General features: G+C 43.9%; 1 long non-coding RNA gene across 1 annotated transcript in view; it reads left to right on the forward strand.

Annotated features, from left to right (window-relative positions):
- The first annotated feature begins 312 nt into the window (after nt 1-312).
- The window catches only part of LOC142468809 (uncharacterized), a 109985-nt gene continuing 96720 nt past the window's right edge, over nt 313-13577 (forward strand). Inside the window, exon 1 of the long non-coding RNA XR_012788874.1 lies at nt 313-442. This is a non-coding gene — a long non-coding RNA (uncharacterized LOC142468809). The remainder of the gene's footprint in view (nt 443-13577) is intronic.

Below are 13577 nucleotides of genomic sequence, written 5' to 3' on the forward strand. Positions count from 1 at the left end.
ATTGTACCCACACGCCGAGCAGCTGATTCGGGAGGAGGGTTGAAGTGCGCCCTATGTCACTTCTTGCTTACATACCAGCGGGGAAAGTGTGAGTTTGTTTCCTTTCCCCTCTGTGTTTTTTGTCATCTTCAGTAAATGTTAATGCATTTTACCCTCTGCATTTGTGTCTTCTTCTCCATATGAGGTTGTCATGATAATGTCATGAAGTAATCAATATTTTTAATCCCTCTGGGGCTTAAGGGGTTAATGAGCTACAGTTTTAGGAAAACATATTCTATTGAAGGGGTGGGCTCCTGCCGGTGCCTTGAGAAAGGCAGTTGGCAGTTGGCAGTTGGCTACAAGATTTTGTAGGCAGTTAGCTTCAGAGTTTTATGGAGACCAGGCTGAGGATATGGCATTGCCTCTTATCAATGACCTCTTTGGGAAGAACATATGTCCTTTGGTAATGTACTGTATAGGATTTTCTGTTTTACTCCTTTTATTTTAAGAAACTGTTCTGCCTTATATTGCAACTGTATGTTTATTTTGTATCTCCTTTCTGTAATATAAGCACTGTATTTATATATATTAAAACATTTAATAAGTAATGCTTTGGGCTCTGAACGAACTAATGCGCGCTCTGGAGAGAATAACTTACGAATTCGGGCACATCTTACTACAACTGATTTTGTGTTAAAGTGCATAGTTTTTCCTATAATAAACAGGGAACTGGGGCCCTGCCAGATATTTTAGTCTAAGATCTGTTATCATATCTGCATAACCTCGGATGGTGGCAGTGGATAGATATGATATGCAATTGAGTAGGGGTTAATACTAATTCGCTGGTTCCTTGCAGAGGAGAAAGGGGAGTTGCTAGAGTAGCCTTGTGTATTAACCCTGGTTCTATGTCTAAGTCACATGCTCATGTGTGCTGTTCATGGCGGTGGTATATTGGGACGGCTTGAGGAGAGATACAACTCATTTGAGGGACCCTTGAGGGGGTGAAGAGTGGGGCAGCTTGCGGGTTGTATATTGATCCTTGATCCTGTAAGAGGGGATACTGTCCATTTGATGGACCCTTGCGGGGATGAAGAGTGGGTGCGCTTGTGAGCGTCAGTATTAACCCTTGTCCCGTATGCAGGTCGCGTGCTAGCAGGGGGTCATACGTCACAGAAGTCAACAAGGAGTCCACGCAGCAGAGGTTCCCTGCATATGGAGTGACAGTGTTATGTGTTTTCAGTGGTAATTTTCACTGGGTTTATCTGCACATTTCATTGTATATACTTTTGGTTATATTGTGCCACGAGCACTTTTTGGTTTTGTTCTGCTAGAGGAATAAGTCTCCCCCAGCCTTGCCATTTCTGCCCTGACATTCCCAATATCTTCCCTCAATATGGCAAATCTTTTGTGGTGAGTCAGCTCAGAACTGGCCTGCCTCGTCCTCTTCCCCCTGCTTCCCCTTCTATTATTACCCAGCTACCTACCTGTTTCTGTTCCTCACTCACAGCTCCACCCTCTGCCAGAGCCTGCTCAGTGAGCACTAAACTCCTTTAAAGATTGTCAATGTCCCTCAATATTACAAGTTGCCCCTTCAGATCAGCAATCTGAGACTCCAAAGAGACCACACTTCCCACAGCGGTATGTTCCCTGGAGCAGCTGCTCCAAGTGCACATACATGTGGCCAGATGTGCATGGAGTGGCATTCTCAATCCAGCTCATTGGTGCAACTATGGAGTTATAAGTACTGTACTAACAATTAACTGCACTTCACTATACTACACCTTGTTCCAACTCCTTCTGTTTTTAACTCCACACTTCATACAAACAGCACTTGAAATCAACCAGTCACACAGATCAGGACACGCAAGCTCAGAATTCGATAGAAGCCTCTGTTTAAATAGGGACACACACACACCGACCAGGTGTGTTAGGTAAGCAATCAACTACCCACTCCCACTGCAGGCTCAATCAGGCAGGAGAGAGACACAAAAGTTAGTTACAGACTTCCATTTACCACACAACTTGAAAATAAATGTACCTACTACACAGTACCCAAGTTCAGTCAGCCCTGCTAGGCCAAACAGTTTAACTAAATGACCCTCACTTATGACAACACAGACATAAGTATTTAACTATATAATTTGTCATAGGGGATGCAGCATTGGGGCGTCTTTGTCTTTTGCTGTTATCATTTTGTCACAAACCCAATAGCACCCCTTTTGACACAAATATATATGGTATCGTGGGTGTTGGGTTATGAGCTTGCAGGGATTGTGTGTGTTTGTGTTACTACAATATTAAGAAACAAAAATGCTGCAAACATAATGACTCAGAATTATTAATGTTGATGAATTTGGGATTTTACTGAGATATTCGAAAGCTAGATACAAAAAGCAGGCAGTGGACCACTTAATGAATACTGTACATCTGACAAAGGCTTAATTAACATGCACAGCTTAAATTAAATATGAATAAATTAGTTCTTTGCAGTAGACTAACAAAACAAAACACTCCCAGAAGCCTTTTAAGCTGATTCACTCTTCAGAGAGCTCATTGAAATGCACACATTATTACAGAATGGTAAACACTAAGGTTTGCCAACGTATACCCTTGTTGAGGAGCAATAAAGATCAATTTTTTCTTGTGTTCATTTAGCGCACTTCATTCCAACAGAATCTTAATGAACTCTGCAATCACCATGCAACAGAACACGCATCATTATAATCTGTTGCTCTTGTGGTTCCCGTACCTTGGCTAGATATACAGCACGTGTTTAAAGTAAGGCTGCTTACCATGATAAAAGGATGTTTAGGAAAATTTACCTTAACTCTTTTCTGCCAGCAAACTCAGCAAAGCAATGAGTTACAAAACATCATTAACAAGCGATGTCATACAGTACCTTAAGTTCCATGGTCACTGAAGTAAGACCAGCATTGTGCTACTCTCCAGGCTCAAGTGATATTCACCAACATAGCCTTGTTAACATACTTTAAAATTGGTGCTTGTTGCATTAACCGCTTAATTAGGGGGGTGCTGTGAATGATTGTGACATTAAGTGGCTGTTTAGTAAAGACACCTGTTGTGACAGGTCCCTGAGTACTCTATAAGCTGTTTTTTGCTATTGGCTTCTATGCTGAAGACTTGCTGCAATCTATCAGGTTGGGAATCAACACTTTATGTTATACTTACCAGGTCTTGGTTTGGTTGTCATTCGGATTCAGGTTTTACCAGTGGTGCTGCTTTCGTGGGGCCAACGGCATCTCCCTTTCCTTCGTTTGTCCCCTTCGCTTCCTGGCTCAAGTGATTTTAATATCATGCTATAGTCTTTTCCACAGAGTCTCTTTACCACATTTTCTAAAGGGAACCTTATATTGTCTCTCCATTTTTTACCCTGCCGAGGGTTTCTGTAGCACAATTTTTTGAGGGTTTCTGTAGCACCCTTTTTTGAGGACTTGTTCTCTACCTTTTGCTATAAAGACACTTACAATGGCAATTTGGATTTCCCAAAGCAACAAGTTTTGACCATCTCCTGAACCAGGTGTCTCTGATGACAACAGAGACTGATGGGATAGAAAGGCCATTTTGCCCAGCTAGTCTGGTTCGCTTTTCTGTTGCAATGATATCAGACTATACTAGAACATATGGCATTTTTCATAAACTTTTAATCCCTTTATGGTTCATTTGTGTCAACATTAATCCTTTTTATAATATCACTAGCTGAGAAACCCGGCGTTGCCCAGGATGTGAAGTGTGAATAAGTATGTGTAAATGTTGTATGTGAAAGTTGTAATGTGATGCCAATGTTATGTAATATTAGTTAGAATTGTGTTTGTAAATCAACAGTAGTAGAAAGCACATGTATATGAGGGCAAATGTTTGAAGTGTATGTTAGTTGTTACGGTAGTTATTTTTGAAAATGTTATTGTTGGAAATGCTTCTTGAAAGATGTGAATGTCCATTGTTGAGAGGAGTGTATTTGATGTAATGTTAAAGTGTGTGTTGTAAAATAATGTAGTAATAAAAGATGACAGTAGTGTATTGAGTGTCTTTCATTTTTTTGTAATTTCTTATGGCAATATGTAGAGTTCATGGAAATTGAGGAAAGTCAATGTTCATTGTAATGCTTGTTTGTAAACGACATTTTTGGTAGTTCCAGTTGGAGCAAAGATGTACAATTGTTGGGGGGATCCAACTCTAGAGCACGCAACATATAACTGGCCGTGGGAGAAACATGGTGATTCTAAGTTGATACCAGTGCACTTTATAGATTGTCCTTGTGCTTTGTTAATGGTGATAGCAAAAGCTAGTTTGATGGGGAACTGTAGCCGTTTGAAAGTAAAAGGCATGTCTGTAGGAATGAGTGGAATGCGGGGGATGAAGACATCTTGGCCTTTGGCGTTGCCAGTTAAGATAGTAGCTTCAATTAGGTTGGGCATCAATGTTTTTATGCACAGTCTGGTTCCATTACAAAGGTTAGGTGTGTGTAGGTTGCGAAGTAGCATGATGGGTGCTCCAACTTTGAGGCGAAGATGATGTGGTGGCATCCCTGATGGTTCGAGGGAGTGTAGGAATTCAGGTGGATAGTTAACGGCTTCATCGCAATCCACAACTGTATCGATTGAGTTGTATTGAGTAATTGTGTTTGGAATGTCTTGAATTTGATGATTGATGTCATTGACAGAAGTATTTTTGGCAGCAAGGATGGCTCTTTCACAGAGCCACTGGTGGTTTGTGTAATTGTGTAAGAGATTTGGATAGACGTGATGTATGAGATCTTCAAGTGATGTCATCATGTGACAAAAATGTGTGGGAAAAGCAATTTCACCTGATGTTAAGTCAGTAGGTAAAGTGCCTTCACCTATTTGAAGAAGTGTGTGTGCAAAAAGTTGTTCATTTGAGTGGCCGAGAAGTTGGACTCGCATATTGGTTGTTAATGGAAAATGTTTGACATGTCGCCATAAAATAGAGGATTTAAGGCATGCATGAAGTTCGTCTGCTGGTGTGGATCGTGGTATGACTGGAAGTGTTTGTCTGAAATCACCAGCTAAAAGAATGACAGCACCACCCATTATTTGTTTATTGTTACACAAGTCTTGCAAGGTTCTATTAAGGGCTTGAAGTGCTTTTTTATGCGCCATGGTACACGCATCCCAAACAATAAGTTTGCAAATTTGAAGAACACGGGCTTGGCCAGATGTCTTGGTAATATTACATGTTGGGTTTTCTTCATGAGCAATGTTTAGTGGTAATTTAAGAGCTGAGTGCACAGTTCTTCCTCCATCCATAAGAGTGGCTGCAATGCCAGATGATGCAAGTGCAAGTGCAACATGATTGTGCATTCTTATTTCTGCAAGGAGTAAATTTATGAGAAATGTTTTGCCTGTTCCACCTGGAGCATCAAGAAACAGGATTGCACCTTGTTCGTTGTTTATGTGCTGCATGATGTTGTCATAGGTGTTAAGTTGTTGTGGAATTAACATTGGTTTTCTTGTGGCAACATATTCTTGTAGTATGGAAATATTGTATTGTTTCTCTCGCATAAGGTCTGTATTGAGTACATCGTGATGATGACGTTGGGGAGCTTCTAGACCTAATTGAAGTAGTGTTTTGTTATTGATAGAGAGACATGTATCTTCTAACAATATGAGTACCTCGTTGAAAATGTCAGGTGAAAAGGTAACATTGAGTGATGGGTTGTGTCTCTGTGCTTTGTGAAGTATATCTTCACTCATGTGAGGTAGCGGGATAGGGGGAGGGACATTGGTGGCATGGTGTAGCGGGGTAGGGGGCCTCGCGGTCCGGTTGCGGTAGGGAGATGTGTGAGGTGCAGGAGATGTGAGGCGTGCTGTGCGGTTCGCGGGAGCTACACTGTGTGAGGTGAGGGGTATTTATTTGTGTTTGGTGTGCGTTTGTGTAGGTGTTGAAATGTTGTGTGTGTTTTTGTTTTGTGTTAATGTTGGCTGTGTGTGTGGCAGAATAGTGTGTGTATGTAATTATTGTGTGTGATTGTTGATTGTGTGGGGTGTGTGTGTGGATGAGTGAGTGTGTGATGTGATAGTGAGTGTGTGGTGTGTGAGTATGTGTGTCAGTGTTGGTTAGTTGAGTGTTTGTGTGCAATAAATTAGACAGATGTGTAAATAGTAATGTTTTGTGTAAAATATGTTATTGAAAGGAAGAGGTGATTTATTGTGCTAGGTGTGTTAGTAGCGGAGGTGTTGTGTTGTTGTTAATGTTTGTGTGTGGTGGGATGTTGATGTGCAATGGGAGTGGGTGGTGAGACGTGTAAATGTGCATTGTATTCAGTGTAGTGTGTATGGTGAAGGGTAGGTAATTGGAACAGTGGGTTGGGTGTGTGTGTTTGTTTAGTGGTGGTTGTGTTGTGTGTGGTAGTTAAGGTTATGTTGAAGTGTTGTTTTGTGTGTTGTATCAGCAGAGGAGGTTGGTGTGTGTGTGTGAGTACGTGTGTTGCGTGGTTGAGGGCGTGTGGCGTTGCTGAGTGCGTGTGTGTGTGCATGTGTTTGTGTATTTGTGTGTGTGTTGTGTGTGATGGTGTGTGGTGTGTGTGAGAGCATGTGTGTATGTGGCGTGTGTGATGGCATGTGTGTGTGTATGACGCATGTTGTGTGTGTGACGTGTGTGAGTGCGTGTTGTTGGTCATAGACATGTTGTAAATTGCATGTTTTTGAGTGTAGTGTGTGTATTATGAGGGTGAAGGTGAGGTGTGATTTGTTGTTATGTGTGGCATAGAATGAAAGGATGTTTGCGTGTGTGTGTGTGTGTGTATGAGGGGGTTTTGTGTGGGTGAGTGTTGTGTGTGTGAGTGGTGGTGTGAGAAGTGTTTTAGAATAAATTATACAGACAGTGAAATTGTTAGGAAAACATATTTTATTGTAAGGAACAGCTGAGTTTCAGTGGTAGGTGTTGTCATACAGTGTGTGAGGTAGCGAGAGTGACATTGGTGGCATGCTGTTTGACTGTAGTCCGCGGCGTCGCGGTCCGGTTGCGGAGGGAGATGTGTGAGGTGCAGGAGATGTCAGGCGTGCTGGTTGTTCCGCGGGAGGTAGAGTGTGTGAGGTAGCGGGATAGCGGGAGTGACATCGGTGGCATGGTGTGTGGTGTGTGTGAGAGCATGTGTGTGTGTTGCTGGTGTGTGATGGCGTGTGTGTGTGTATGAGGCATGTTGTGTGTGTGACGTGTGTGAGTGCGTGTTGTTGGTCATACACATGTTAAAAATCGCATGTTTTTGAGTGTAGTGTCTGGCATAGAATGACAGGATGTTTGCGTGTGTGTGTGTGTGTGTGTATGAGGGGTTTTTTTTGTGGGTGAGTGTTGTGTACATTATACAGACAGTAAAATAGTTAGGAAAACATATTTTATTTCAACGAACATCTGATTTCCTTTGGTAGGTGTTGTCATACACTGTGTGAGGTAGCGGGATAGGGGGAGGAACATTGGTGGCATGGTGTGTGAGTGTAGGCCGCGGCCTCGCGGTCCGGTTGCGGTAGGGAGCTGTGTGAGGTGCAGGAGATGAGGCGTGCTGTGCGGTCCGCGGGAGCTACACTGTGTGAGGTAGCGGGATAGGGGGAGGGACATCGTTGCCATGGTGTGTGAGTGTAGGCCGCGGCCTCGCGGTCCGGTTGCGGTAGGGAGCTGTGTGAGGTGCAGGAGATGTGGCGTGCTGTGCGGTTCGCGGGAGCTACACTGTGTGAGGTAGCGGGATAGGGACATCGTTGCCATGGTGTGTGAGTGTAGGCCGCGGCCTCGCGGTCCGGTTGCGGTAGGGAGCTGTGTGAGGTGCAGGAGATGTGAGGCGTGCTGTGCGGTCCGCGGGAGCTACACTGTGTGAGGTAGCGGGATAGGGGGAGGGACATTGGTGGCATGGTGTAGCGGGGTAGGGGGCCTCGCGGTCCGGTTGCGGTAGGGAGATGTGTGAGGTGCAGGAGATGTGAGGCGTGCTGTGCGGTTCGCGGGAGCTACACTGTGTGAGCTAGCGGGATAGGGGGAGGGACATTGGTGGCATGGTGTAGCGGGGTAGGGGGCCTCGCGGTCTGGTTGCGGTAGGGAGCTGTGTGAGGTGCAGGAGATGAGGCGTGCTGTGCGGTTCGCGGGAGCTACACTGTGTGAGGTAGCGGGATAGGGGGAGGGACATTGGTGGCATGGTGTAGCGGGGTAGGGGGCCTCGCGGTCCGGTTGCGGAGGGAGATGTGTGAGGTGCAGGAGATGTGAGGCGTGCTGTGCGGTCCGCGGGAGCTACACTGTGTGAGGTAGCGGGATAGGGGGAGGGACATTGGAGGCATGGTGTAGCGGGGTAGGGGGCCTCGCGGTCCGGTTGCGGTAGGGAGATGTGTGAGGTGCAGGAGATGTGAGGCGTGCTGTGCGGTTCGCGGGAGCTACACACACACACACACACACACACACACACACACACACACACACACACACACACACACACACACACACACACACACACCTTGGTGCTGTCTGGTGGCTCTGCAGTTGCAATGCCGGGCAGGCTGCAGCCCCATTGGATGGGAGCGGTCACGTGACCGCTCCTCTGCTTCCCCTCAGAGGTTTTTTTTTTTTTTTTTTTTAAATGAGCTAGCAGCCCTTGTTTCCCGCTGCTGGTGGCCCTGATCGCGGCGCCCCTCTAGCCAAGCCGCGGCGCACCAGGGCGCCGCGGCGCACAGTTTGGGAAACACTGCTGTACCTGATTCGGCAGTCTGTGGTAGCAGACGTGAAGGTTTTGATAGCTGTGAAGCGTGGCCCCAGAGCGTTCCCAAAACTCAGTGAGGGGTGGGACAGTGTGGAAGTATTAGGGCATTGGTGTTGGACGCAGGCCAATGAGAGGTGTGCGGGGGCGGGCATTGGACGCAGGCCAATGAGAGTCAGTGAGGGGTGGGACGCAGGCCAATGAGAGGTGTGCAGGGGCGGGCATTGGACGCAGGCCAATGAGAGTCAGTGAGGGGTGGGACAGTGTGGCATTGGTGTTGGACGTAGGCCAATGAGAGGTGTGCGGGGGCGGGCATGGCCTGAGCAGGAGTGACAGGCCCAAGGTCCAATGCGAATGACCCTTGGGACGCAGACATACAGTGATTTCACAAATATATAGTAGATAGATAATTATTCTGCACGTTCTTTCACAGCTAGCTGTCTTGCTAGCAATCATACTCTGTACCCTAGTCTCTTCTCTGCTGTTCAAGTCGCGCTTGATCCATAAAAGAACTAGCCCTAGGTGTGCTAAGTCGAACAACCACCAGTTTTAAAGCACTGTCTTGTTTCTCTTTCTATCTTCAATATCCTTCATGTACCTTATTTATGCTTCTCTGCTATAGATATGTTGCCTATGACATTTCTTCTTTCTCTCATCGTTTAAATAAGGATTCCATGTAAATCCTGCATGATCTTATTTTTTGCTAAAAGTGTTAGTATACGTTAGTACAGACTGAATACTACACTGTGCCATGGGCAGAAAAACCTGGGGGCAGCTGGCACAGTACTCAGCCATCATAATTGATACATTTAATGCATACAGCTGGAACCTTTCCTTACTGCCCAGCTGACCGCGGGAAATTCTAGAGCACATCAGGGACACTCTGCAGGACAGTCCATAGCAGGCTGTAATGGCCCATCGGATTAGCACAGCGGGGGTCCCTGCATTTCAATGGGACTCACTCTTTGTGAATCCTACCGGGCTGCACCTGTCTGTAAGAGAGGCGCACTAAGAGTGAGACTGAATCCCTGCTTCCCGGGGCCCCGCTATGGAGTGCCATGTTTACATTTTCCCGCGTCACGGCCAATGTGACCGGGAGATTTAAACTAGCAGGGGGATACCGGCACCCCATACCAGGGCCTGTAACTCGGGAAGCAGGGGGTCCCCGGACCTGAAATTAATGCGATGCAGCTCCAGAGACCGCCTGCTACAAAAATATGTTATTAAAATAAAAGCAGCTTCATTACCTTAGCTGCTATCTTTTTTTTAGAGAAATACTACGTTTCCTGCTTTAATCTGGGACAAAAGATCCTACACTGTGATGGAGACATCACAATAAATACTATACACCCCAAGAAAATCCCGCCCCTCCCAGTTTGCGCACCCCTGCTCTAAACCATAATTATGTGTACACCAAAGGAAGCTGTTACATAGCTACAGACAAGCTAGACATACTGTACAAGAGGTTTGCAGAGTTTTTTTTAAGCTTTCTGGAGTTGCTGCCTATAGCAAAAAACCACAGGAATTATATATTTGATATACAGTAGAAATAAAATGCTCTGTCTGGTGACTGGAATCAGCCATCACTGCCAACTGAAAGAAACATTATAAGGATAAGGTTAGAGTAAGGCTGGGGCGCTCAAACAATTATTTCTGTCTGTGGTTAAGTCGTTTTAAGAGGTAATTCCCGGGGGCGGGGGGTAAAATGGTGCTAAATTGTGTTGCAGACCTCTCCAGAACACAAAGAATAGCACAGAGCGGGGGTTGAGGATGTCTTCATCCCTAAAGAATTCTGTCATCCATGTAGAAGCAAAGACAAAAAAGATGCTGCTAATCACAGCATCACAATAACTTAATCTGACTTGAGAGCACCAAAAATGCTGCTCACTGCAAGTCTTTGCTGAGCAGTGTCATCTAGTTGAGTAGCTGTGGCAATAAACAGCTTATAGGAACCAGCATAAAAAAAAAAGAACTTGCCAAAGATAAACTACAATTCAATAGTCAGATCTGAAGAGAGCAAATCATTTCCAAATGCTCCCTTTGCACTGTTTTCATCTACAATATTTATGGGTTTGTTTTTCATGCAAGATCACTGCAGGTCAATAGAACTCATGGATTTTGTGCCAAGCATATGCACAACTTCGTGCTTTTCCTGCTATTTCTCTTATATTGCCCAAGACAGGATTTGCATCTGGCTTTTTGATCTCATTTTGATGGCCCACTTCAGTATGCCAGGAGGAATTTTTTTTAGTGATAATCAAAATCAGCATTGTTTTCTAAATGTCCCACGAACTTCAAAAGGATTCGAAGAGTCTATTGTTTCCCACGCTGGGTAGAAGGACTATACGTAGAAGAAGTTCTGTTTCTTCTGCTAAGACTGGCCCGCCAGGAAACTGGTGAAATCGCTACTTACAGCCCAGAACAAGAAGCCTTTCCTCTTCTCCTGCAGACCCGATGAAGGGACCTCCCAATAAAGGGGCAATCATTTCTCCCTGTGTGGGAAGAAAATAAGCCAGTAGCTCCTGAGAGAGGATCCCGGAGACATTCCCCTTGAAGTGCAGTGCAGCAGTTGCAGAATCGAGTCATGGCGTAGCAGTGCTAATGAGTCGCAGAGATACCACAGGTCCTCAGACACAGCTGGGCAGCAGTGCAGAGGTTGTTGTCTGGTAACATCACGGCTAGACTTCTGTACATACTGAGAGATGTCAAATCAGCAAATGCTGAAGACCTACTGTACCTGTACAATTGATTACTTTTGATAAGCAGAGATCTCTAATAGGAGTATTATACGTATTCAACTTTCATATAAACTATATTGTTATTTTTTCAAATCTTTCTCTATTGGATATATATAATGTACAAAAAGAAAATATTCTTGCCCACCACTCCCGTTTCCAATGTGTCCTCATGTCGTTTTGATGGTGCTATCTGGTCTTCTTACAGACAGAATCCCCAGAAAACTGTTATAAACACTATATTACATAAATGTATCAAACAAATTAGAAGGAGAGGTGTATTTGACACCTGTACCCTCTAGGTAGAAGCTCATTTAATGTAGCACTCCTGGGACAGTTAAAATATAACTTTTATTAAGTCTAAAATAAAATAAAGTCTACATTTATTGAAAATAAAGAATACAATATTCATATAAAATGGAAGGTTGTAGCAGTGATGGGGTGAGGTTGAAGTATAGTACCAAATGAGCGTTATCTTTGTTTATGTAAATAAATACTCATTGTATTCTTTATTTTCAATAAATGTAGACTATTTTATTTTAGACTTAATAAAAGTTATATTTTAACTGTATTTGTCTATATTACATAAACTAGTGAAGCCAAAGGCACACATCTAGTGCCAAGGGTCCCATGGATAAGTATACCACCAATTCTGTGAGCTCAGGGAGGGGCACTGTGTATAGTCTCTCAATATATCAGTCTTTTATCTGGGTAATTCATAACCGGGATGAGGTCAGATGGCATATACATAGACCTTTAGGTGAATAATAGAGTCCTGTGGTCCCTGCACCTACCCATCAAACATGAAAAAGGCAATGGCTTACCTCCCCATAGAAGCCGGGATTGTAGGTCTAATCAGCGACTCTCTAATTATACCTGTGTGGAGCTGCACCTGTTCCTGCTGTTCACCGCATCTCTGTCTGGTACCAGTGCAGTTGCTCAGCTGTATGAATGCCCGGATGTCCCATCGGCATCCCTTCAATCACAGTGAATCAAACAGAAAGGTTTGAAAAGGTATCAGTAGTAAATCGCCAACCCCAAAATGGAATAGGAACTCGCCAGATGATTTAAAAAATAAAAAAGTACTTTATTGGATCATGGTTAAAAACAGGTGTAAAGGAGTAAAGCGCCAACCGGTGTGAAACGCGTGGGAGATTCTTTTGTTTGTCCGTTTGTTGTCACCTGTTTTTAATCATGATCCAATAAAGTACTTTTCTATTTTTGAAATCATCTGGTGATTTACTATTCCATGTTGGGGTCTGTGATTTACCACTGATCCTTTTCAAACCTTTCTGTTTGACTCACTGCAATTTGAGTGTCCCATGGGCCTGCACCTGGGGAACGGAATTTTTGTGGAACGGAATTTTTGTGCCCCTAAACCTTGTACAACCCCTTGTCTTGTTTATATATAATATATGGCACTATACTATATGTGAACATTTGGCTTTATTGGTTTATGGTAAATATATGGACAAATACATATTTATGTGTAAATTTTTTTTTACATGTTTCCATTTTTTTAAAGTTTTTTAGATAATATTTTATTAAGTGTGCAGTATATTTTTCTTCTTCTTTTTCTCATATATTGTAACAAATGGATTGGTCTTATTTTTTTTGCATTCAATTATTCAATTAAATAGTTATTAAAATAAATAATTACAGGTGCGCCGACGAGTATTCTAAAGCTTGCCTTAAACTTGCCTTGGAATATCTGGGGCTATCCCCATCAAGACCCAGGTACATGCTGGGTACATGCTGCAACATTTCAGTGACATTTCTGCAGAGACTAATGGCCCATCGGATTAACACAGCAAGGGTCCCTGGCAGTCCCATTCAGTTTGAATGAGACTGCCAGGGACCCCCGCTGTTAATCCGATGGGCCATTAGTCTGTCTGCAGAAATGTCACTGAAATGTTGCTGCATATACCCAGCATGTACCCAGCATGTACCTGGGTCTTGTTGGTGATTGCCCCAGATTTGTTTTAGAATACTCGTCGGCACTACTGTAGGTAAAGAATAGCAAATAAAGTGATGATTGGTAAAGTCATATCATAGTCTTAACTTTGAGACATCAATCAGAGATTATTCTACAAAGTTTCAGCCCTAAAAGCCGATGAGCTGAAACATCCCATTTCACAGAACAGCGATCTGGC

Source organism: Ascaphus truei, chromosome 1 (assembly GCF_040206685.1).
Source record: "Ascaphus truei isolate aAscTru1 chromosome 1, aAscTru1.hap1, whole genome shotgun sequence".
Taxonomy (NCBI): domain Eukaryota; kingdom Metazoa; phylum Chordata; class Amphibia; order Anura; family Ascaphidae; genus Ascaphus; species Ascaphus truei.